Genomic DNA, 27,363 nt, shown 5'->3' on the forward strand with positions numbered 1-27,363 from the left:
ATCTCCCTGTCATTGGTTTTGAAGGCATTTGGCATCTTCTGTCATCCTTCCTACCCATTCTTGCATGCACGGCTAGAACAAAGTATGTGCTGGTTAATTCTTTGCCATTTGCTTTAAATACTCCCAGCCCATGTGAATTCTTCCCCTGCAGAGGAGACCAGCAGGGTATTTCTATTTAACAGCGACTTTAGTATCAGCGAATTAGAGATATTCTTATTAGGAAAAATTAACACATGCATTTTCTATCTCTGAAAATCATGCAGCTTCTTTCACAGTTTACAAAAACCTCTCTATGAAAGATTTCTGCACAAATTATTAGACATACTAGATATCCATTATATATTTTTTCAGGGGTCCAACTCTGATGGTGGAATGCAGTGTACAATATTATTTTTTTTAAACTATGAAGTAATGATCATCAATCTAGTGGACAGGCTTTCTTTGGGAAAAATTACTCCAAGCAGCAATGATTCTTCTTAAGGGAGAAAGTAATCCCATTATATTTATATGGTTATATGATGTACTTACCAGTTCCTCTTAATCTCTGTTTTATAAAGGAGAAAAATATAGTTCACATAAATGAATGTAATCTTAATAGATTTATTATGCCAAATAGTTAGACGATATTAAGAAAAAAAAACAGGAAAATATTTTAGACAATTCTATCCACAAATGTATTTTACCTGCCTTATCTTCTACTGCATCAAACCCTTTCAGAAAAAATAAATTTTGCCTGAAAGATTTTTTTTTAGAATGATTAGGAACCAGTTTTTTTATCTGATAGACTTCAAACTAGGAAATTCTTTCAGTCAAATTTTGATAATTTTTAAGTCTTGCTAATATTCTTCTTCATCTCATATCATATAAAAAAAAGTACAAATTGTAATTTTATATTTCCCTAAAACCTTTACTACTTTGATAGAAAATCAGTGTGGAAAGTTTGTTATATCTCTTCATCTAGAAGTAAAAATATTTCTAGATCAATCATTTATTTTTGCTTTATCCAAATTGAATTCTCATATTTGATAAATGTCATTAATGATCTACTTACATATTTTTAATCTGATATTCACTCATTATTTGCAGCATTAAAAAATGACAAATAGCTTTAATGGAACATCAGAATACAAAACCTGAAATCAGGTGATCTTTACACAGTCATGTGCTTCATAATGACGTTTCAGTCAATGATGGATTGCGTATATGATGGTTGTCTCATAAGATTAGTACCATATAGCCTAGGTGTGTAGTAGGCTGTACCATCTATGTTTGTGTAAGTACACTCTGATGTTCACACAATGATGAAATTGCCCAACAATGCACTTCTCAGGATTTATCCCCATCATTAAGCAATATGTGGTTGTATTACGATGCAAATTTCTGCATTCTATTTGTCAGAGAACTTTGGAAATATCCCCCATATTTCCAATGTTGCCTGCATTTCAGCATCATTCCTTCCTTCTACGAGTCAGGGTACACATAGGGGTTAGGCCTTCTAATCATCTTCATGAACAAATCTAAAGCTTCTCATATTATTAAAATAGCAGGTAAATAAATAACTGTACATCAAGACATATATTACGATGAAAAACTAATAAAGAAGTACATTAAATAACAGGTATTATGAAAAGCACCACACATACATGACTTCTTCCAATCTTCACAGTGGCTACAGAAGGGACACGCTGTTCTTTTCCATAAGAAGACACTGAGACCCAGGAAAGAGCAACAATTTTGCTGGTTACATCCTGAATAATAATACGTGCAGACAAAACGTGAATCCAAGCCTTCACCCTGAGGTAAACACATCCACTCATGATGTTGTCTATAGGCACATGTTTGCTTTGGTGTAGTTAATTAGTAGCGTGAGGGTGTGCAGGCTTGTAAATTTGCTGTTTGTTGACCTATCTGGAGTCCCAACTCAAAGCTGCATTTATATTGCATTTGAAAAACAAGTAACTAAGAGTTGGGTATATTGGAATTCCCTTTAGTGTTGAAAAGTAACTACGTGTTTTTGGTAACAAAACATATTGCTGAATTTGTATTATCCCTTTTAGATTGTCTTAACTAAGAGGAGGGAGATTCACTAGATACTCCTTTTATTATTCTGGATGGATATATAGAGTATTATATCATCCAGGATTAATTCATAAAAGAATGAGGTGTGAATGGAGAACTCTCCCATGCAGAAAAATTACAAATAATTTATGTCAATACTCTGCCTTCAAGCAGATGGAGCACAACTCCTCGATCCTAAGAGTAGTTTGTGCATCGTAACTTCTTTCCAAAGAGAACTGTATGTTAAGGGGGTAACAGAGTATCTTTACAGTGGAACAACTGGAAAACACGACCTCAGCCTGGTATTCAAGGTTAACGTCAGCAACGATAAGTCATATTGATGATGTGATGAGCGTGGCAACTCACCTATGTGGTCCTCCTCCCCAAAGCGATAGCTCCAGTATAATCATGAGAATAACAACAGACAAAGCCCAACTGAGGGACATGCCGCCAAATATCTGATCACTACTCCTCAACTGTAGAGGTCATGAAAAACAAGGAAAATCTGAGAAACAGCCAAGATATTGCCTGGCTGCATGGTGAGTAGAGGAACTCCCAGGATTTCACTGCCAAGGGATATAAATAGAGTCTCTACCCGCAGAAGCTGTGGACCAATCTCTCTGCTCCACCTGAGGTGTGAGCATGCATGTCGAGGGACCATATCAGAGTTTACACTGGACTTTCAGATGCTGTGGTGTGTATTTAGTGATATGCCCCCTTTTAAAAAATTTTTCCTCAAAGAGAAAATCTTCACTCCTAGCTCTGTCAAGTCCCTGTAACTTTCCTAACTAACCCTAAACATGATATAAGGTTCTGAAGACTGCTCTCCAAAAAGATAGTTGTACAGAGAATTAGGGTCCTGTGAAGCGATATAAAATATTTCTCTTTAGTTTCACATATCCATTAGAAGTGCCCTGGGTCATTTGGCTATGTTTTCACTTTTAGAGACCCCAGCTTATCCTCACAGCTGGAAAAGCACGTTGGTCATTAAACCACAAAGTTAAATGTCGTCTGATAAGAGAACCTACAGATGTCATTTTGTCCAGAAGGCTGGTACCATACATCTATCACATCTTCCTATGCTAGTGGACCTAGTACTTCTCATTGTCCGTGAGGCTGTAGGACACCACCTCCCAGTAAAGCTGAAGGCAGAGACACCCTGAGACACCTTAATCTGTAATATAGCAATCTCCTTGATGAGCCTCTGACCTCATCTCTGCATCTTAGATCCCCCTCCTGAAGAGGTCAGGCAATACCAACTTCCTGGTGTTTATTTCTCAGCTCTCATATTTAAACCCAGTTTGATGTCAGTTTTCAAAGTTCAATTGTCTCTTTGCTAGTCCTAAAGGAAGTTATTTGCAACTCTCGGATATTAAGCAATATTTTATTCATCAGTTTTATTAGCTACATCAAAATAGGGCCATTAGTAAGATGGAATCATAAATTCCAAAGATGATCAAATAAACTCTCTGCTTTAAATATTCTACTAGCAGAGAAGGGAGCTTTAAACACCGAGGCATGCATTTACATTTTAAAAACCTAGGTATTTATAGCTGCTCTCAATATGACCAGAATCAGGAGAGGCAAGCAAAAATTGTCTAATCCCAGAAATCTGCCAGCTTGAAGTGAATGAGTTGCAGAAGTATTCCCTATGATCCACAACCTGGGGCTTTATTCTAATTATGCTCCAAAGAAAAGAAGGCAATTTCAAACTCTGTGTGATGACGCTCAGAGCAACTTTGCTGAAGCAAGGTTGGATGTTAGCAAGCCTGAGCATTGGGCACTCAACTTACTTTTTGGACAGTGGATTCAATATCTATTTTGGAAAACTGCCCTCAAGAAGGACTTATGCCAGGTGCAATTTTATATCTATATGTCTCATTAAAACTAAACAGTCACCCCATGCAATGCTCATCAGAGAGTCTCCTTGGGTCCAACAATCATTCCAATTCATAACACCAGGCTATGTTTTGAAATATAGTGTATTAATAGAAAATTTGAGGTACAATAAGGAAAACACATCAGGAGACAACTGCTATTGAAAAGAGAGTTTGTTCCTCACAGTTCCCAACAGGAGGGGGCTCATCACGCCATGCAGGGCCACCTGCAGAAGCACCAGAGCTGGTGAGGAGGCAAAAGGAGGGGAGTATCTGTGGACAAGAGCTTTTATTGTGGTTTCTGCAGGAAGGAATGGGTGAGGCAGGTAACCAGGCTTATGATGGGGGAGTTTGAAAACTCCTGTGGGGTCTAGGATTAGGAGAGATTAGGGCAGGCAGATAGTGGCCCCAAGCATGAGACTCTGATAAAGGAGGTGGTTGGGGTGTAGGCTTTGGATTGGTTGGTCTGCATTTGAGAAGTATACTCTTGGGTGAGTTGTTTACCATCTCTAGGAATTGGCTAACCCCGGAAGGGCCAGTTCCTCTAGGGTCAGCAAAGACCCCAAGATGTCAAAGCATCAGAGAATAAAAGTCCTGGTTAATACAGACTATACATGTCATCACTTTGCTCAGATAAACAAGATGGGGCCACAGCTCACCCATGGGCATCATCACAGCATCTCCCTCCCGGCTTAGAAGGTACCTCCTACTCCACAGGAACCATCGCTCCCTGTAACAATCCTACGGGTGTGGACCACGGGGTCCCAGCAGGAAACCCACCCAGTATTGGAGTCAGACACTCAAGAGAACACAAAACACATGGCTGCCTCTGGGGTACTTCTTCTTCTTCCAAGCCAAGGCAGCGTTCCAATCAGGTGTCTTTTTTACAAAGAGGAGGTAGCTGATTCATACAGTTGTCATTCTACATTTGTCAAGTTTCCAAGGGAACCAGTTCACACGTTAACTGAAGATCCAGTTCATCACACGGGAAGAGTGCTTTGTAACCTTTCTATTCATATCTTGTAAGAGAAATGATCATGAAAGCCACATCACTGATGAGGAAATGACGCCTGAGAAGGGCAAAAAGGAGGCTCAGTCATATTATGTGAAAGTATGTGAGTCATATCATGTGAGTTTTATGGAGAGAGTGTTGCTTATATTTGTTTAGTCATTGTACTGTAGCGAGATTTCCTATGGCCAATTCATTAGGATAATAACAATAATAGCAACACTTACATAGAGCTTACTACACGCCAGGCCCTCTATACATAGTAACTCATTTGATAGTCACACACACAATTCTCTGAGGGAGCACTTATTACTTTTTCCACGTAACAATATATATACATGCCATGAAAATATCAAGGGAGACAACTGAGCAGATTTCACTCAATTTGGTGTAGTAGACATAGAATAAATAATGAATAGTTTAAATATGAGTGTTGCAAAAATATGAAATTAACAAGAATGGGATCCCAGATCCAAGACATTTTCCTTAAATGAAAATGTCATTTTAATCTCATTGAGTGAAAATATCTATCACATATTAATGAAAACAAATAGCTCAGTAATAACATGGATTTGGAAATTGTGTCCTTTAAATAAATTAATCAGTTTTATGTCAACTAACCACCTTGTAGCTTTGAATTCCCAAACTATTTATTAGGCATCTATATAGACATAAAATTTAAGAATACTAAATTATTTTGTCAAAATTGAAATAAAAATTAAAAAATAACTTCAAAGATCATAAGATTAGGATTTAAAAATACACAGTGGATTAAAGTTATCCCAAACATTCGTTTTTACTAGATGGAAAGTAATTCATCTTTGTAAAATTGCAGATTGTCAGTAAATGGTTAAATGGTGTAGCAGAAACAAATCTCTAAAGACCAGAAAGAAGTAAGAAATGTGCATCCATTTAAAATAGAATGGTGTAATGTCTATAAATGACCACTACCCCACTTCTGACTCTGTGAATCGTCCTGCTACCATTCACAGCTGTCTTTAGGGATCAAGCTCCAGATAGTCTTTATGAGATGTGTGTGTGTCCATAACTGCAGAAGTGCCTCTTTATAGGTGAGGTTAGAACTACAGCGCTACATGACTTCTTCAATACTCTGACAAAGATGTGTCAGAGTATGCACAAATCACAAGCCTAGGTTATAATGTAGAATGTATATCAGGAAAATTAATATGGTAGGTAGAAGAAGAGAAGTCTTGAGTGTCGCATGCCATTTGCTTTTTTTTGTTTGTTTGTTTATTGCGGTAACGTTGGTTTATAACATTGTATAAATTTCAGGTGTACATCATTATACTTCTATTTCTGCATGGATTACATCATGTTCTCATGTTCACCATCCAAATACTAATTAACAGTCCATCACCACACACATGTGCTGAATTATCCCTTTCACCTTCCTCCCTCCCCCTGTCCCCTCTGGTAACCACCAATCCAATCTCTGTCTCTATGTGTTTGTTTGTTGTTGTTATTATCTATTACTTAATGAGTGAGATCATACGGTAATTGACCTTCCCCCTTTGACCTATTTCGCTTTGCATAATACCCTCAATGTCCATCCATGTTGTCACAAATGGCGGATTTGATCGTTTCTTATGGCTGAGTACTATTCCTTTGTGTATATATACCACATCTTCTTTATCCATTTGTCCATGTGGTATATATACACAATGGAATACTACTCAGCCATTTGCTTTTTACATTTCTGCTTTCTTAGATCTTCGCTGATCTCCTTAATGAAGTTTTTTTCTGTTTGTTTTCTTCCAAAAACAAATCAAACCTTGTGTTTTTCCCTCCCTCTTTCTCCCTTCTCCCATCCCTCCCTCCCTCCCTCTCTTCCTTCCTTCCTTCTTCCCTTCCTTCCTTCCCTTCCTCCCTCTGTCCTGTCTGTTTAGATTTTTCTCATTTAAAATCAATTTGCTAAATGGACTGACATTTGTATCTCTGAGAAAATAACAGTTTGGGGTAAACATTGTTTTATATAATAAGTACAGTGCAACATATTAGAATTAAGTAATACATTGCTAAAACCAGTAAAGTAAGTAAGTGTTAAATGGATGGGTTGAGTTTTTACATCATGCTAATCACTATCATGCCATTTAATTAATGATTAGAAGTAATTACTATACTTGCAGCTTTAAAAAAGAAATTATATGGCTGCCTATATTTTTCAGTGCCTGACCACGTAATAATGATGATAGACCTTCTTCTTTTTTTTTTTCTTTTTCTCTTCATTTGTATTCCTAACTTTATTCTGTAAGGGAACAAAGAAAAATGATTAAACTCCAACCAGCCTTTTGAAATATATATTAAAGGTCTAGAATAGAGTCTGGAGGGAAAAGGTGTTTGAAGGTATCTGTCAATGAAGTGTTGGTTTCTCATTTGTCATAATTGTTTGGAACAGGAGTTGACTATACACAGAGAACCAGCACATGAAAATGATCTGGCCTATCAGCGGACTGCTGAATGATTCAGAATTCAGGTTTATTTAAGGGATATCATGAAACGCTTTCTCCAAGATCATGTAAAAGTACCACTTCAAGTATTTATTTATGTAGTAACCAAATGGCAAATTCAGCAAGTCAGAAAATTCTAGGTCAAAGAAAGAAAAATGGAGAAAAAAAAATGCTATGCCAAAGACCCAAACTTCCCCAAATCCATGACTTGTGATGATCCAGGCAAAAGCTGCCTTCTGAGGACCTCAGCTGATTCTCAGGGCCCTTCACCTCACTTGTAATTTGTAGCCAGTATTTGGTGGAAGTCTTCCCTCAGCTTGGTCTCTGTAAAAGAGGGGATTACATTTATCCCGCTGATTCGGACATGGACGCCAAATAAATGATGAAACTCGCTCCTTGAGAGAGGGGCTGTTTTCTGATTTCAAAGCTAAAATTATACCCTCTAAGACTAAACATTTTAGGTGTTGGTAACCTAGGCAGATCTTATCAGGCTAATTAAAACAAGAAGTAACCAAAATTAAATGATAGGAAAGAGAGAAAAAAATAAGGATTTGGCATAAGTGTTCTAGGTCCATGTTTCCTGACACTCACTCCACTGAGAAACTAAAATAAATTTTGTTTTGTGAATTCCTACCTGCATTTAAAGGACAGAACATTCATATACAAAAAGAATGCATATATACTTAAATCATATCCTCTAACAATTTTTCTATTGGATTAGTTTATAAAAATTTCCTTGAATGTTAATATTATTTATCCATTTTCTTTTATATCTATGACAAACATTTTATTCTAAGTGAGGGGTCAACCAACTGTGACACATTTTTTATAAATAAAGTTTCATTGAAACACAACTCTACCCTTTCTTTTACATATTATTCGTGGTAGTTTTGAGGCTATAATGCCAGAATTTTATTGCTACAGGAACCATATGTCCAACAAATTCTAAAATATTTAACATCTAGCCCTTTACAAAAAAACTACCCAACCCTTATTAGGGTGTCATATTTGGTTTTGAATTTAATTTGGGATCTTTTGCCAGGGATAAATTAGTTTTTATGTAGTTACATAAATTAATTATTTTTCTTTATGGCTTCTGATATTTCTCTTTTGATTATCAAGGCCTATCCAAATATGATTACCTACACATTACACATATTATTGTTAATTATATATTCTTATTTGCTTTGTTCATATGTAGGCATAAACATTCACGGGTATGGCTTTTATGTTAAAGGCATTCTGCCCGTGGAGATTTTATATATATAATTCATCATATTTATCTATATTTCATGATATACATATGTGTGTGTGTGTGTGTGTATACATATACAAAATCATTACTCTATATTATAATATTGCTGATCCTGGTGAATAGTATAAACAAAAATAAACTAACAGAATAAAGATTGGAAGGGAAGAGTTAAAACAGCCATTAGTTGCAGAAGATGTGATCACCTATGAGAGAGAGAAAAAATATGACTCAGATTTAATAAGGCAACCCAGCAAGATTACTAGTTAAAATATAAACTTAGAAGATTTAATTTAAAATTCAGTAATGTTTTTGTATTCCACAATAATGAACTTCTAAGTATAATGCAAATAATATTCATTGCAATATCAATTTAAAAGAATTAAAAATCTGGGAATTAACTTATCTAAGAACATACAAGGTCAACAAACGAAAACAAACTAATAAAGATGATTATCTGGATCTTGGAATGCATGACTAACATTTTAGTATAAATTATGCTCCAAATTTAATCATGCTATCAAAGAAATGCCAATCAAAATTCCCATTGGTTCTTTCGAAACTCCGCTAACATGTCCTGAAGTTTATATGGATAATAAAAAGTATAGAATAGCTAAGTCAATGCTAAAAAGTAAGAATGAGTAGAGCTGACTGTTTTACCAGATAAATATTTTACAAAGCCACAAATGTTAATGGTCCAAGGATTGGACATGGACCAATAGAGTAGTACGGGATTGGCAAAAGGATGACTATATGGCAGCTTAATAAACAGTGCATTTGGTGTCATAGTTCAAGGCAAAAAGACTGACTGTTTAGTGTACGGCACTAGAAAAACTAGCTCTCTCTGTGTAAGAAATAATAGTGCATCTTTCTCCTTGTCCATATACAAAGTTCAATTCTAGATAGATAAATCTAGGTGTGAAAAGTAAAGGTTATGAATTAGTAGAAGAAAATATAGGAAAACATCCACGTGGTTTAGGGTTGTAGAAGCATTTCTTTTTAAAAAAATACAGAGTATAGAAGAAGAAAACTGATGAATATTTTTACCATCAAAACATAGGGTAAATATGGATAAAAGTAAAAGAATCGATCAATTGAAAGAACATTTTTACAATGTCTAATCTCACAACCAAGAAAATAATATCTAGATATATACAAAATTCCTGCAAATTTATAAGGAAGATACAGTGTCCAGAATAATTACTGGCAAAAGAATGAATGGGCAAATAATAAGAGAAGAAATCCAAAATGCATACTTTGAGGGGATAAATCTAGAATGTATTGATAGTGCTCTTATGTCCCTGGGCTCAGAATTAGACTTGCTAATGTGTACACCAAATTGTTTACTTGACTTGTTGAATGAGTTCAGAAAGAAATATGTATTCTTCAGTTTTAATTTCTAATATGGTAACTATTAAGAGATATAACCCTAACACAAAGAAAAGGTTTTTGGTTTGTCATGAATAATTTTGAGTTAAAATATTTTAAAAAATTCATAACCACTGATTATCTCTAGCTATCTAACATGTATCTATCATCTATCTATTTGCATATATACATATGTAGATATACATAAATTTGTCTTTAGAATCTGCATAAAAGCTTATGTGTTGGCAATTATATTTATAATGTAATAATGGGAGGAAATATATATGGTGGAACAGAACATGGGCTTTGGATTCCTTTTTTTGTTTCTACGTCACAGCTTTGTCACTAAGGTATGATTTTGTATAAATTACTCAATATCTCTGGGCCCGTCTCTTCTCTGTAAAAGTGTAATACTATTTTAATAATACTATCAAAATTTTATAAGGATGAAATTATTTAACCTATTTATAACAACCAGAATAATATATGAAAATTTTCACTAGTATCACATGAATGATGAAATGCTGGTAAAGTAAATCCTAGATCTGTTTTAATACCAGAAAATAAAATTCACCAGCACATGAAATTAAAATGTAGCAGACCAAAAACAGGGCAAGGAGATACACTACAAAGCATGTTTTCTTCTTACTGTAATATTTTGTCACAATGTTACACCAAAAATTTCTATATTTGTCTCATTCTCTATATCCCTCCCAGACCAGCTATTTCCACTTCTCTAATCCACACATTTGGATGTAATATAATAGTCATTTTATATTTTCTGGTTGTAGCTGCTAGACAGAATTCAATTTAGTGAGCTCGTTTTCAGAAATGAGGAAAGAAAGAAGGGAAGGAAGGAAGGGAGGGAAGAAAGAGAAAGAGACTGAGAGAAAAGAAGAAGGAAGGAAAGAGCAAGGGACAGGAGGGAAAGAACACAAGAGCAGGATAGGAGAGGAGAGGGAAAAAAATATTCCATATTATCTGCTCCTGGCACATCTAAGGAGACGGAATATGCCATCCTTGATGAATAGAAGGCATGCAAGGAGATATTCTTAACGGTTTCCAGTAAATGTTACAGCACAGACTTTAGAGTTAAAAATTTGGATTTTTTTAACCCATTTTGAGTTAATTTTTGTGTATCGTGTAAGATAATGGTCCACTTTCATTCTTTTGCATGTGGCTGTCCAGTTTCCCAACACCATTTATTGAAGAGACTTCCATTTCTCCATTGGATGTTCTTGGCTTCTCGGTTGAAGATTAGCTGTCCATAGATGTTTTATTTCTGGGCTCCCAGTTCTGTTCCATTGATCTTTCTGTTTTTCTGCCAGTACCATGCTGTTTAATTACTATTGCTTTGTTGTGTATTTTGAATTTAGAGAGCACAGTACCTCCAGCTTTGTTCTTTTTTCTCAGGCTTGCTTTGGCTATTTGAGGTCTTTTTTCCTTCCATATAAATTTTAGGATTATTTCTTCTATTTCCATTAAAAGTGTCATTGCGATTCGGTTTGGGATTGCATTGAGTCTGTAGATTACTTTAGATAGTATGGACATTTTAACGATGTTTATTCTTCCAATCCACAAGCACAGAATATCTTTCCATTTCTTTATGTGTTGAATTTCATTCAATAATGTCTTATAGCTTCCAGTGTATAACTACACTGTCTTTTACCTCCTTGGTGAAATTTATTCCTAGGTGCTTTATTCTTTTTGCTGTGATTGTAAATGGGATTGTCTTCTTGATTTCTCTTTCCTCTAGTTCATTGTTAGTGTATAGAAATGCAACTGATTTTTGTATGTTGATTTCTCTGAAACTTTACTATATTCATTAATTATTTCTAATAGGTTTTTGGTGGATTCTTTAGGCTTTTCTATATATAGAATCATGTCATCCACAAATAGTGAGAGTTTTACTTCTTCCTTTCCAATTTGTATCCCTTTTGTTTCTTTTTCTTGCCTAATTGCTCTAGCCAGGACTTCCAGTACTATGTGCAATAGAAGTGGTGAGAATAGGCATCCTTGCTTGTTCCTATTCTTAGAGGTTACCAGAGAAGAAGGGGGTGGGGGGAGGGTGGAAGGGGTTAAGAGACACATATATATGGTAATGGAAGGAAACTAGACTTTTGGTGGTGAACATGATGCAGTCTATACAGAAGCCGAAATATAATAACATACACTTGAAATTTACACAATATTAAAAACCAACGTGATCTCGATAAAATATTTTTTTTTAAAGTTTGGATAAAAATTTTTTTTTATCAAAGTGGCATTGCTAAACCAATGTTTACCAATAAACATTGGTATATATATAAACCATATAATGTTTATAACATTATATAAATTTCAAGTGTACATCATTATATTTTGACTTCTGTGTAGACTGCATTGTATTCGCCACCAATAGTCTAATTGCCATCCATGACCATGTACATGCACCCCTTTATCCCTTTTGCCCTCTCCCCACGGAAACAACCTAAGTGTCCATTGTTGGATGAATGGATTAAAAAGATGTGGTGTGTATATGTATGCACAATAGAATGTTACTCAGCCATGAAAAATGAAGTCTTGCCATTTTTGACAACGTGGGTGGACCCTGAGGGTATTATGCTAAGCTAAATAAGTCAGATGGAGAGACGAATAGTGCATGACTTCACTCATATGTGGAAGATAAACAAACAAATATAGAGACACAGAGCACAGATCGGTGGTTACTAACAGTTGGGATTTTGATTCCTAACTCCCTGGATTGCTGGCCGCTGCCTCTGTAACTGTCAGAGCAGCTCCTATGTACCGAGCTATGAGAGGGCCAATGTGCCTATGCCTGTGTGTTTCTTTATTGGGCTAGCAGGAACTTAGCTCAGCCAATGCTGGTCATGTTTGCGCACTAATAGTAGGGGGGCAGGTGGCACCTAACCTAAGAGAGACCTCAAAGCTGTCTAGTCAGGTTTAAACTGTTGGCACTGGTAGTATTCTTACCACTGCTGGTTAACATGATTCATATGAGAAAGGCTTTTACACAAACCATCCTCCGAAAGGACTTTTCCTCCATAGACGTAGCAACTTTTGCTTCTTTAACGTGTACAGACACTGAAAAATACTGTTGTTGAATGTGTTTGTATACCAAGGCAAACATCGTGATCTTTAGAGGGCATTTCACTTTGTCACAGATTAAAAAACTGTGCGAAAATATAATAATATAGTAACGATATATAGTAGAATAATTACATTTATAGTAATTAATATTATATAGTATATTATACCTAATATTAATATAATAGGTTAATATATTGATATAATTAATAATATAATCTGTCATAAGGATACACTCATTATTTTAAAAATTATTTTATAAAAAATTCATGTTATCTTCTTTTATCAATCATTTAAAAACAAGTAAATTCAGGGGCTGACCTGGTGGCATAGTGGTTAATTTTGCAAGCTCCACTTCGGTGACCCAGGGTTTGCAGGTTCAGATCCCGGGTGCGGACCTAAGCACCGCTCATCAAGCCATGCTGTGGTGGCGTGCCACCTATAAAGTAGAAGAAGATGAGCACAGATGTTAGTTCAGTGACAATCTTCCTCAAACAAAAAGAGGAGGATTGGCAACAGATGTTAGCTCACAGCCAATCTTCCTCACAAAAAAAAACACAAGAAAAACTAAAGAAAACACAGAAAAAACTAAAGTCAGAAAAAGGAATACCATATATAATAATTACATTATATTAACACATATTATATAATATATTGATATGATACTGTAATATAATCTGTCCTAAAGATGTCTATTTTAAAAATTATTTTTATACCAAATGAATCCATGTTATTTTGGTTTATCCATCATTTGAAAAACAACTAAAATCGGGAAAAAGAATCCTAATGATGTCTAGAAACCATCTTTACAAAGCTTTTGCTGGAGACATCAAAGAGGGTCTGAAGAGAAATAACATGATGACGTATTTTCAGGTAATTAACATTGTGCATGTCCATTGGATTCTGAGGTGGTATGCAGCTATTCCAAATTCTGAAATGGGTGGGGGAGGAAAGATATGCTTTATTAGACCAAAGGATTCTCTCAGACAGTAGCAATAGCTTATTTTTCTGCAAGCAGGCAATTATCATTCTGTAACACAGTGCCACACACCTACAAGGAAATCTGTAAATAGCTGTTCTATTATCTTCGCAAGTGGTACTATTTAAGTGAAACTGTCTCTGCATACTGTGAGTCGAAGATGGAATATTTGTTCGGCAATGCAAAAAGTTAAATCCCTGCAGAAATCTCATTTTATGTTGAGTTATTTTAGGGACATTCCATCTCATGTTTCATGAAGTCCATGTATACCACTTGAAGGAAAATGAATGCTCCAAAAATATGGAATACAGAATACATATATGCATATGTGTGCGTGTGTAGGTATATAAAGATATATGTGTACATATATACATGTATATGGGATATATTATATGTAATCAACTTGTAATATTTTTCTATGATCTTTACCTTTAAAGTTACTAAAACTTCTACTTTCCTTTCCAAAATAATATTATGAAGGAATTAATATTATTTCAAGGATCTGGTGTCCCAGGCTAAATAATTGCTCAATGTTGTCATGGAAATAGAGAAATGCAATTAATTACAATTTCTTGAAGCAGAGTGGATCACTCCTGCCTCCTTGCTAACATAACATGTTTCTCTTCATATTAGCACCATTTCCTCACACTGTGTGAGATTTATTTGCATGCTAGCTCCATCTTCCGATGGAGGACAGGCAGAGGTGACACCATCATTCTGCGTACACTATGTGGGCAGGGACTGTCTCTTATCAAGTATTTAAATGGTCACTGAATTATTCCCAGCAGCTTGATAGGAATGGCTTGGAAAGAATGCATGGATGAATTGGCATTGGCCAAGATTATTTTGGAGGCAAGTTACAGAAAATTAAACCCAACCTTGAGAGAGAGAATGAGAGAGACACAGAGATGTAGAGATAGAGACAGACAGAGAGACGGAGAGAGAGAAAAGACAGAGAATCTTCCCCAAACTGAAAAGCGTAAATTCACTGGATTCATATGTGGCTCCATCCAATGGCTCCCAAAATGCTCATTAGAACATTGCCGTCTCTTACTTACATCTCAGTGTCCTGGCATTTTCTGCCTACATTGGCTTTATTTTTCAGCAGACTCTTCCTGAGTCCATGTGGCGTCATGGTCACCTCCAGCATCATATCCTTCCTGCTCAACAACTCCAGTGCAAAGAAAGCCTCTACATTCTGAAATTCCCACAAATCTCCTGGAATTTACATAGATGGCTCAAGTCCGGTCACATACTCATTCTGAATCAAGCATTAAAGAGATAAGCTGTACAGAATGGACAGCCTTCAGTCAAATGCACACAGTGGGAACTGGAGGGTGGGGGAAGTCCCACAAAAACCACAGGGTGTAAGTTTTGGGTGGCGTCTGCTTAAAACTCAAGTCTCTGTTTGAGAACAGGTGAGGTATGGATGCTTGGCAGACAGCGTTATCACATGAGATTTACAGATTAAATATCGAGTGTGGGATTTGAAAGATCCATTGTTGACTTTCTCTTCCCTTCCAGATTATATGTGATACATCCCAGCTCTATAGAACATCTGGAATATGGCCTGAAAATCTGTCTTTTTAAGGAGCTTCTGAGGGAATTTGTAATAGAATTTAGTTCACGTAATAACTAAAGTTTGGAAGCATACCCTCTCAGAATTTTGGCATTTGTTTAGCCAGCTTTTACATTTTGGCTTTCTATAATAATACAAGTAGAAAATACAATTTTAACAATGCTGTTTGTCTTGGTCCGTTCAGGCTGCTATAACAGAATAGCATAGACTGGGTGACATAAATAACAGAAATTTATTTCTCACAGTTCTGCAGGCTGGAAGTCTAAGATCAAGGCAGCAACAGATTCGGTGTTTGGTGAGGTACCTCTATTTAGTTCACAGATGATTGTCTTCCCCCTGTGCCCTCACAAGGCAGAAGGGGTGAGGGAGCTCTCTGGGGTCCCTTCTACAAGGGCACTAACCCCATTCATATGGGTCACCCTCTCGTGACCTAATCGACTCCCAAAGGCCCAACCTCCTAATACCACCACATTGGGCATTAGGATTTATCATATGAGTTTTGGTGGGATACAAATCTTTAGTCTATAGTGTGATTTTTTTCCCAACTCTAGGTTAATTCTAATTGTGCAGTCTAATTTATCATGAATTAGTTTATTTTGAACATTCAGGTGAATTCCATTTTCATAAAATGTTTAATAAAATAGCTATTGGGTCTGATAGTTCTAAAATTAACTATCTAATTTATCAGGAAGCATTTTAGAGTTTTAAAATAAGAAGGATTAGTAATCTTTGATCATTAGATGTCAGACTTAACAGATTATCCTTATGTTAAAAATGAAATTATGAATAAAAGTATGGTAACCCATTGCTATGGAATTCAAGGGTAGACCAGATTATTTTTTTCCATACCAGTTATACTTTTTTCACATTTTCCGTGGTTTATGTTGTTTATTCGTTATTTCCCGTCTATGTCCCCTTGAATGTGAGGCCCACAGGGTTAGGTATCTTTGACAGTTTGGTGCACTGATGTAACCCAAGTGCCTAGAACAGTGTGGGGAGTAGGTGACAAATTTGATATTTGTCCACTGAGTGAGTGAACAAGTTAGTAAAAGAGAAAGGAATCCAATAAAAATTATACAGCCTAGAGTAATTGTGTTTCCACCACAACCTCAATATATTCACTATTATGTAAATCCATAACAGACACTTCGGTTTCACTGGCTCCTACTCATTTGCTCAAAATTTGGGTAAAAATGTTAATAAGATAGAAAAAACCAAAAGTGCTTGAATACGATGAGCAATAAACAACTCACGGAGAGAAGTAGTAATTTAAAGTAATACTAAACTAAATGATCTGAAGTACATTAAATAAGCTGGAATTAAATTGACTTCTAGATAAGCTATTTCCATATTTTTCCAAAATTGCATTTTGTATGTATTTGAGTACGGAAAGGCTTAATTTTTAAGACACAGATTTGCCCTGCTCGATCGTGCTGAGCTGTTGTTTGTAATGCCCTGAGATGTGAAAACTGGGAGTAAAACCTGCCTCCTCATATTGGCAACTGAGGTAATTTGGGAATCAGAAAGTTTTACATTCTGGGAAGACTTGAGTGAATTAGGACACATTCAGGGAAACAAAACAAAAAAACTCAGTAAGACTTAAAATAAGATTTGCCTCCCCAGTACATTTGAATAGGAACACTAATGTTTCCAAGGAAACATTATGCTCTTTTAAAAGAGGAATAAAAAACTCTCATGGTAAGCTTTATCCTTCCCTTGGAGCTGTTACATTGTCTTCTTCATTCCACTCAAAATTTCAGCAATGAGTTACAAGTCACCCAATATCTTCGTTTTACAAAAGCAACTGTTTTTTAAAATGTAGATTTTATTTGAAAGACACTAAAGAGAATGCTTCCTTAATAATAGGATGCTGATACTTGGTGCTTTGCTTATTCAGGTCACCTCTATGGCTCTGATATACTTGCGACAACAAAAACGAATAACATTGAAGCCCACTGAACAGTTCCTACATAAGACGTAGTAGAGAATTTCAATTTCTTTGCTCAGGACTTTCATTTTCTGTCTGTCATGGAGGTTAGTGATGTTTCTTTCCAGACACAGATCCAGGATGTGCTGGTACTGAATTAGTAATGTCCTTTAGATCATGGTCACCGTGTCTGTTAGGAGCAAGTTCATCACTAAAAGCAATGTTTTTATAAAATATATAAAAGGAGTTCATATGGATCAACCAATTAATAACTAATTAGGTAATTGCTCAAACCAATAAATATTAAATATCATAATGTGTTGAATAAAAAGACCAAACTTTTTATTTTTTAAAAAAAGAATAAAACATCATAAAATATCCGAATGGGAAAAATGTTATGAATACATCTGTAAGAGGTTTTTCTTTTCCCTTTTTTCTCCTTTATTTTACCATTTATAACGGGCTAGTTTGACATTCCTCTTTATATTTAATTAATAATATATAAGACTGTCTCAGCGATGAACTACCACTTGGCCATGATTTGCCACAACACTGTCACTTTCCACAAGGAAGAAATAAATCAGACACCGTGATCGTGGGCCCAGTGGAATTTATAAAATAACTAGGTGTACTATTAATGAGGATAGCGTAAGGTGAAGAGGAATAAAATGTGTTTGAACAAAATCTTGAGCAGTACTTACGTATGAAACTCCATCACGAGGGCGCAGTGATATCACTCTTGGATCCTCCTCTCTGGAGCCTTATGGAAACAGAGTAACAGAAGCAGCATTAGAAGGGGACCCCCAAACATGTCATGGAGACACTAACCAAACAAAGATATCATATCCACTGAGCTGGAGGACCACAGCAATGCAGACACAGTGGTGAGGATAAAGCCCTACGACAGCAAGATTTGGTTTGGAAGCAGGTAGAGACAATCAAAGCTGGTTCCTTTGCAGTAAAGGGATTATGAATGCTCCACAGAAGGATGGAACTTGAGGTAAGACGCTGTCAGAGAGAGGACAGATGCAGGGGAAAAGAGAGGTGCCTGCCATCATCTAGGGCTAGGTTTGCATGGAGCTTCACAGAAATTAGGATACAGCCACATTCACAGTCCCAGATGCAAAATTGAGAACTCATCCAAGCCCAGAACTGGGGGTGCAGAGAACGAGACTGGCACATCCACCAAGCCCCCCGTGACAGGAGCCTCACCCCACTTCACGATGTGCCAAGGGTGTCTACAAGGCTATGGAATTACAGTGGGAATACGACCTGGTTGTCTCAGAGAATAGTCAAGACCTTGCAAGAAACACCTGTCTATGATAATTACTCTAGGAAAGCTACTGAGTGCTTTCAAATTGTTACATTTCTTTTTCATGCCTGATTTTTTTAAACTATTTATTGAAGTCTAGCACAAGTACAGACAAGTTTACAAACCCTGAGTGTATCATGTAATGAATTTTTCACAAAGTAAAAGTACCCAAACTATGAAACAGAATGATCTCAAATCAAGAAACAAACATTATCACCAGCTGTGAAATGCCCTTTCATTCCTCTTCCAGTAACTGCCCCATTGTAACCTCACTTTGCTGTCTACCACCTTAGATGTGTTTTACCTGTTTTGAGAATCATCCATGTCTTTATATGTAGTTTTTGAGCCCATTCTAATGCTCACTCATTCTCGTTGCTTGTATTCATTTGCATGAATATATAAAACATTTACTTGTACTTTCTTGTAGATGGACATTTCCGGACATTGGGGCTGTTGTGAATAATGCTGAAATGACCATTTATGTATATGTCTTTTTGTAAACATACATGCTCATTTCTGTTGGTATTTCGCTCAATTTTAATTTCATCATGATTCATTGTTGAATGGTCTATGTGTTTTAAGATGGCATATCACAAATGTAATATTTATTTGTATACTCAAAAGTTCGTCTGAGAACTCACACTTATGCACTAACTATGCCTGTTAAAAAGAAAGAACGCTAGCACTAGTCAAAGAAAATTGTAAAGCAAAAATTAACATTAAATAGTAGGGCTGAGATGAAAGTGCTAAATCTTATTGGTTTATGGAAGTGAAACATAAAGGGATTTTAGACACACCCATCTGAGTTAGATTTTCGTTGTTTTATTCCAGTTCCTAGAAACTCACACACCCTTGGAGCTCTCCTTCATGGAACTTCATCCTTCACTGCACAGTAAAGCATTTCCAGTATAGATGATGGTATTTCTAAAAATATAGAACCCAGAAACACAAAATCAAGAGGACTAATCTGCCAGTGGGTTTAAGATATAAATGTTGGACCTAGCTTCTCATTTCCTCGCTCTTTATAAACCTGTGAGCTTTGTGTGGGGAGAACAGCATCTGGAGCCTACGTAGAATTCTATGCAAAAGGAGCACAACCTGGAAAGATGTTGTTTCCCTAGTGGCTCCATCTTGGAATTCTCAGGAGACTATTCCATTGTTCCATGATCCCAGCTAGTTTTGGATGATACGCTAACGAGAAGACCTGTGAATTTCGTGGGCGTCAAGATGTTATCTTACTTATTTCACTATAAAATGCTTTCCTTCATCAGAAGAACTTTGTATGGCACAGCAAGATGAGAAAGGAGCACAAATGGATTGCAATCATAAGAACAGTAGCAAGGAACGGCAAATATAAGTCCTGAATGAATGTCTGTTCCAGAGATAGAAAACCCCCGTTTCTTCTCTGAAGGAAGGAGTCCAATGAACTATACTTTGCACCAGATGATCATCTCGTCTGCCCTGTGTTGGGTCTTAAATTAGAGGCTCAAGAAGGGTCACTACTGCAGACACAGTGGAGAATGCCATGTCCAGTCCTGTTGAGAAAAAGTCGAAATTATTTATCATGAAGATAACCCCCAATCTTGAAACCATGGCCTTATTGTTCATAAGCCCATTGAGCAAGCATTGGGTGGCTGTTGAAAGAGGATAGAGACTCCTACAGAATGGGGCTGCCATATTAATCTAATTTTAAGAGCCTTCTCCACTGTTGGCTTTTGGTACAAATATTGTCTTCCTCTAGACCCAGTCATCAAGAATCATCCTCAGTTCACTTCCCAAAAACTCCTAAAAGTTTGTTCCTTCCAAGTGGGAAAAAAAATCATCATCCATTGACAAAGCATGCATGCAGATTCTTAGTTATGGCAAAATCACTGATGATTCGGATAGTCCAGGGAGGAAGTCCATTTCATGCTAACAGACAAAGACAGACCATCCCATGAGCTGATAGCTAAGAGGAATGCCAACAGGGGGTAGACGACAGAAGAAGGAAGAAACAACACCTATGTTTGTATGAACAATTATGTAAATTAGAATTGTAGAAGCCATGAATATTGTCTTGCTTGCTAACAATATACATGTGAATACATTAACTCCCTTTAAATTATTCATTGAGTATTGTTTGCTGGATAACATTACTACTTAGATTGCAAAATATTTTGGTGGGGCTGTAAGTGAAATAGAAGGACGTGTACCCAAATCATGGAAGAAATGCTTTGGATTTTTCACATGTACTAAGTTGTAATCACAAAGAGTGTACTAAAATGGGAAAATGTTAGACTGTAACTTGAGAGAAAAATATATAAATATGTATATATATTTTTGTGTGTGTGTGTGTGTGAGTGAGAAAGATCAGCCCTGAGCTAACATCCATCACAAATCCTCCTCTTTTTGCTGAGGAAGATTGGCCCTGGACTAACATCCGTGCCCATCTTTCTCTACTTTATATGGGACGCCACCACAGCATGGCTTGAGAAGCAGTGCATTGGTGCGTGCCCAGGATCCGAACCTGTGAACCCCGGGCCGCCGCATCGGAGCACGTGCACTTAACTGCTATGCCACTGGGCATAATATAAACATATATTTTTAATAATTTGAAGTGGAGATATAATGGGTGGTACTGCTCAAAGGGAAGTATGTGAGAAAACATGCAGGAGAACAATTTTTTTTTAGGAGAAAAATGTATTTGAGAAAGAGACATATAAAAGTGTGTAGTTTAGGATGTTTGGTTCTGGCAGCATTTTCTGCAGCATAACCTCAGTATTGAATGTTTTTCCTCAGTGGTGAATTACCACAATAACTGCTGTTTGAGCTAGCCAGCCAGAAAAAGTGAGTTGATATATTGCAGATTCGAATACCCACAGGGTTAAACAGAGAGCTGGATCAAAGGAGATCTGAAGGAAGACCAGGAAGGCATGCAATGGCCAAGACCCTTCTTCATTTTGTGGGAATTGAAGTCATTCCTATAGCTGAACTGAGAGTTTGTGTGACATTTCCGAACAAAAAACTGTGGCCTTCTAAGAAAGGAATGTGGACCTGCCTTCAAAACAAACCCTGAGTGATGTGTAGGATGGGCTCCTTGAGATGAATCTGGCACACTCTGCTATCCACCGCTGTGATGGCAAGAGAATAAATAGACTGGCTTTAACAGAAGAAGGGTCATGTGTGCAAATCTGAAACAATGCAGCGTGCTGACGCTTAGAGGAAGGATGCAAGGTGAAAATCATAGGAGCTAATGGATCATAAATTGTTCATTGTTTGTTTCCCCCTCTACCTCTGATTACGTCTCTGTTTAAGTATCTTTAACATTGACACTCTAGAAGGCAAATGAAATGAAGCAAGGAAATTTGCCTTTCAGCTCCCAAGTAGCCAAGCACTAAAAAAGTGATTAAGAAAACAATCTGAAATGGAAAGTGTGGGGGAAGGATCACTACACTTAGAAAATAGGACAAAAAACTAGGTTAAGTTTTCTATGCTCATCAAAAGATGTTGCGTATCTGGACAGTGATTCAGCTAGGTCAAAAAGAAAGGTTCCTTTTGGAAAATGCTTGAGTCAATGATATTTACCAGGTTGACAGGAGAAGCATAATCCTATGGGTCTGTTGGATGGATATTATGCCTATTATGTTAGCTAATATTTAAAATAATGGGAAACTTTAAAAAATATAAAGGAAAATAAGAAAGAAAAGGAACAATCTATAGTGAAATCTTTATCTTGGGAATAAGAGAGAGTGGGAGACAGAAAGATAGAGATAGAGATAGAATGATATATAGAGAGAAAATAGATAGAGATAGAGATAGAGATAGAGATAAGATAGAGATAGATAGTGATAGACATAGAGGTAGAAGATAGAGATAGAGAGAGAGAAATAGAAATATATAGAAAGAGACAGACAGAGACAGAGAAAGATAGAGATAGAGATAAATACCGAGAGAGAGAGAGAGAGAGAGAGAGAGAGAGAGAGAGAGAGAAAGACAGAGATAGGAATAGGAAAGGGGAGAGAGAGAGAGAGAGAATGTATGGGATGACCAATCCATTGCTATAAAGGACCTCCAAGCCATATAAAAACATTGTACGTTTTATAGAACAGACACATATTTTGAAAGTCAACAATTAAGCAAAGTTATAAATGTGAATCACCTCATTTTCCTAACTATATTCTAATGAGCAGATATTTTTGTATGAAAAGGCAGTATCCAAAAGTAGAAGGAAACTTCTCTCTCCTTCTAAAGTCCACATCCCGGGAACTGCCTTAACAGAAATCAATGTCCTTTAAAAGAAGCAAAAGTACCCAGGAGAAAAGGGAGGGAAGGCAACAGAACAGGTTTGGAGGATAGGATGTTTTGAGGAGAAAATAATGATGCAATCATAGACTTGGGTGGTTGAATCATAATTCCATACGAAGGAGGTATACACAAGGAAGACACATATAAGTGAATTTCCACCTATTAAAGTGCAACCAAATAAAAAAAAACTGTAGGTAGAGAAGATTCACCATAGCTCAGCTCATCTGTAATGGTGTAGATACCATCCTGAGCAGGCTGACAGCGGAAGTCCTTGTACAGCTGAAGAATGTGCACCTGCACAAATATCAAGGTCCTTACTGGGAGACCCACTATGGACAGGGAGAATTTCATGTGGCTTCTCTTCATATGCACTTCACAGATTAGTGAATGTGCATGGGGTTTTGGTGAAATGTTGGCTAGAAAAATCTATGGGACAGAATCATCTGAACCCTTTTTTTTTGTATCTTCCTCCAGACTTTCATGTGGATCTTCTTGCGCAACTCATATTTATATTCGGGTGTAAGATTTCCAGGCATGAGTTTTCAGCTTATGCAGCTTCTAAAGAAATATATGACATACAGTGTCAGTTATCTAAAAGAACAGTGTGTTCCAGAGTACCTTGGATTCACTGTAAAATGAATTGACTACTTTGAACAATACAGAGAGAGAGAGAGAAAAAGAAAGAGTTTAAGCAATGAGGAAGATATTGTGTGAAACAAACCAAGAGATTGTCATCGGGTTAGGAATATGATTAAAATAATTATACATAAGTATTAACTGTAAGTGATATCTTTCCCAAAATACAAAAATACTAATGAGAAGAAAATGTTAAAGGGAGCTGGAAAAATGAAGTGTTAATGGCCACATATTTATAGCAACAAATTAAAAGAGCATAAATAAATCAAGAAATAGAAGCATAAGTACACAATTGAAAGATTAGCAAAATAATAATAATGTCACAGTTAACCTTTTTGAGTTATTAGTATGTGCTATGCAATGCACTTAGCTCTTAAAAAGATTATTTGTTTAACTGGTTTTACAACCTCGTGAAATAGCCACTACATTTATCCCCATTATCCTAATAAAGAACCTCGAAGACAGAGTTTAATGCTTGTCAAAAGTTACCAACACAGTTACGTGTTGAATATGTGATTTAAACCACAGATGTCTTACTTCAGTGTCTTTCCTATTATGCTAAATTTACATATGGGTGTGTGTGTGTATGTGTGTGTGTGTTTGGGTATGATGTGTATGGTTGTATATTGGAAAATTATTGAGCAAATTAGTAAAACAAAAGTTCTGTAGCACTAGATAGAAAAAAACACATTGAAAAAGACAGTGCTATGACTTAAGGAAACCCAAAACATATGGGTAACAAAGAAGGTGAATTACCTCTTTTCATCTATTTAAAGAAAGAAAATGTCAGATTTCAATTAACAGGAAGGAATGTATTGCTAAAACTAACCACCAGCACCAAACATAATACCCTGAGAGCAAGATCAATGTCTATTAAGAAAAAACATGTTAAATAAATCATGGCACATTCCATTGAGCATACACTAAGCAGCATTACTTAAAATGTAGCAATTTAATTTTTAATATTTTAAGTATGATATAGAAAGTTGCTGTTTTGTATGTGCATACATATTGTTGTTATGCAATTAAGTAAAAATGGTACATTATCGTGTATATTCACGTTTAGATAGTAAATAGCTGTGATGGTGCAAATGCTCACACCACCAAAAAATAACCTTAAAGAGTAAGTGTCCTCAATGAAAAAGGCTTAGGAGTTTCTGAGGGGGATTATTTAATGTTATATGGTCGTGTTATATCATTTAGTACTTCTGACTTTTCTCAGATAAATACTTTTCTTTATAAAGTTGTTGACGTGGAAAATAAAACTTCTTCAAAAGACAATGTTGTACCAGATTAGATTTTTTTTTATTTAGGCATGAATTTTATTTGGGGGAATTGCTAAAACGTTTGAAAATGAATCAAATAATAAGTCCTAGAAATAAGGGATAGTGCGTATATTAAATTATGTTATGCTATGGTATTATATGAGAGGAAGAACTATTCTTGTACCCTCTAGGTCCTTCTGGCTGGTCTAACAATTAAATTGACATGAGATAGAATAACAGGAGAAAATAAAGTTTAATAACATGTATACATGGGAGAAACCCAGGAAAACTGAGTAACTCGCCAAAATGGCTGAAGCCACCACCTTAAGTATCATCTTTAGTTGAAGACAAAGGAGGATGTTGGGGGTAGTGGTTTGTGACTTCAAAGAGGAGGCAGGTAATTTACACAGAGATGAAAAAGCAAATGCTTGATAAGCAAATGTTTGCTGGGCCATCTGTAGACAATGGGACCTGAGAGAGAATTTTGATAAAATGGGCCTTGCTCTAGTGTCTTCCTGTCTACCACACTTAGAGTTATCTATGGTGATAGCACCATCCTGGGACAGACCTTCTGTCTTAAATTCTTTTAGGCAGTTAGGAGGAAGGTCTAAGTTTCTTCCTGAGTCTTTTGTTCTTAAAAATAATCATGCCACAGAGACACATTTTGAGGAGGCACATTCTGATCCCCACACTATGTTATGCCATATATTATTTTGGAAAAAAATGCACTTTTAAAGCACTAATGTCCTTAAGAATAGAAGAATAAAGTATAAGTTGAAAGTTCAAACATGGAGAAATAAGAAAAAAATAAAAATAAATTGTAGAAACAACCAAAAGAATTTGTTTTCATTGAAATGAGCGACAATTACTTTAATAGGTTCCCCAAATCAAAATTGCATCTGTGAAGCTATTGGGATGATATCTTCAATGTGCTGAATTTACAGGGTAGGAAATTATCATATTTATATAAATATCATTTTCTTTCCAAATACAGTATAATTATTTTGTATCAGATGCCAATCTGAACTCACCAAGGATCTTTTCTTTTGGCATAAAAATACAGAAGTCTGTGCCTTTCTAAAGCAAAATAAATTTGAAAAAGAATAAAAAGAATAATCTTTATTACTTCTAAGTGGAGAAATTAAGTCTAATCAAAAAAGTAATAAAAATACTTATTTCTTCTAAAGCATTTTTCTTTGTTAGATTTGAGGTGTGTATGCGTGTTTTGGCTTCGTATTTTATTAGCTTCCTAGTGGAAGCAGGAACAATTTCAGGGTGCTTTCCAAGAGCTTATTCTGGAGCAGACCAGACTGATGTTTTAATTGAATCATTGTCATCTTTGAGGAAAAAAGTCTAGCATAGTGAAATATGCAACTATAAATTAACAGAATTTGAAGTGGAAAGAAATAATACACATTCTGCATATATATATACATATAATCTGCATGAAAATGAGCTGAGGTTTAAAAATGGATGTGCTTTTCTAATTTAAAATTAATTATGATAAGGGTTTGGCCTGATAGCTTTCTAAATTCCACATCAACTTATCTCGAAACTCAATAGAGCTAACAATCATCTTTGGGGGCGGGTGTGGGGCAACACACGTGTTGGTTCATTTAATAAGCGGGGTCAAGGACCAGACGTTCTTTTATAATTTAGAAAATTTTCTTTTAAAAAGTTTGTGTTTTGTCTGCAAATGTTTATCCTAGAACTTGGCCATTTCTATGTTTTCTAAGAAATTGTAAAAAAAATCCTTATGAAGTTGGTTGTGAATGAATTGATGTGGGTCTGGGGAAGGAAACATGTAAGGTCCTGTGTTCATATTTCAGATTAAATATGGGATCTCACATATGATTATGTCAACCTCCAAACTGCAGGAGTTATGAAAGCAAGTTAAATGACATTTATAATATTTTGAAATGAAAGAGAAAGCATAAAGATCATTTCCTTTCTCGAGGTGAGAGATTAAACGCACAGAGAGATAGAGATGGAGAGAAAGAGACAGAGAAAGGGAGTGAAAGTTGCTAATAGACTCTGTCCTCTGGGAATTAAAAGAATTCAACTCCCACTGGGAGGTGGCTCAATATTTTAGGAAATGGGAAGTGGGGAGATTGAACGGAAGCTAATGTCGGAGTGAGTGTGCTGTTCGTTAATTCTCATTACATTCAACCATTTCATGGATGAATTATTCTCATTGTAGACATTGGGAATCACAGTTAGTTGATAAAGAACCATTGTCACAGTGATTATTAACGACCGCTG

At 36.1% G+C, this 27,363-nt stretch overlaps 1 long non-coding RNA gene across 4 annotated transcripts in view; it reads right to left on the minus strand.

Annotated features, from left to right (window-relative positions):
- Positions 1-580: 580 nt before the first annotated feature.
- Positions 581-27,363, minus strand: part of LOC147912030 (uncharacterized) — a 49,828-nt gene continuing 23,045 nt past the window's right edge. The window contains exons 2-5 of one of the 4 annotated variants that reach the window (XR_015550403.1): positions 19,767-19,840; positions 18,306-18,364; positions 13,441-13,558; positions 7,477-7,736 (exon numbers count right to left, since the gene is read on the minus strand). This is a non-coding gene — a long non-coding RNA (uncharacterized LOC147912030). Of the gene's footprint in view, positions 5,006-7,476; positions 7,737-13,440; positions 13,559-18,305; positions 18,365-19,713; positions 19,841-27,363 lie in introns of those variants that run through there. The other 3 variants (XR_015550401.1, XR_015550402.1, XR_015550400.1) reach the window with 3 other exon arrangements.

The sequence above is a fragment of the Ceratotherium simum genome, chromosome X (genome assembly GCF_057802395.1).
Source record: "Ceratotherium simum simum isolate JZ-2026a chromosome X, ASM5780239v1, whole genome shotgun sequence".
Lineage (NCBI taxonomy): Eukaryota > Metazoa > Chordata > Mammalia > Perissodactyla > Rhinocerotidae > Ceratotherium > Ceratotherium simum.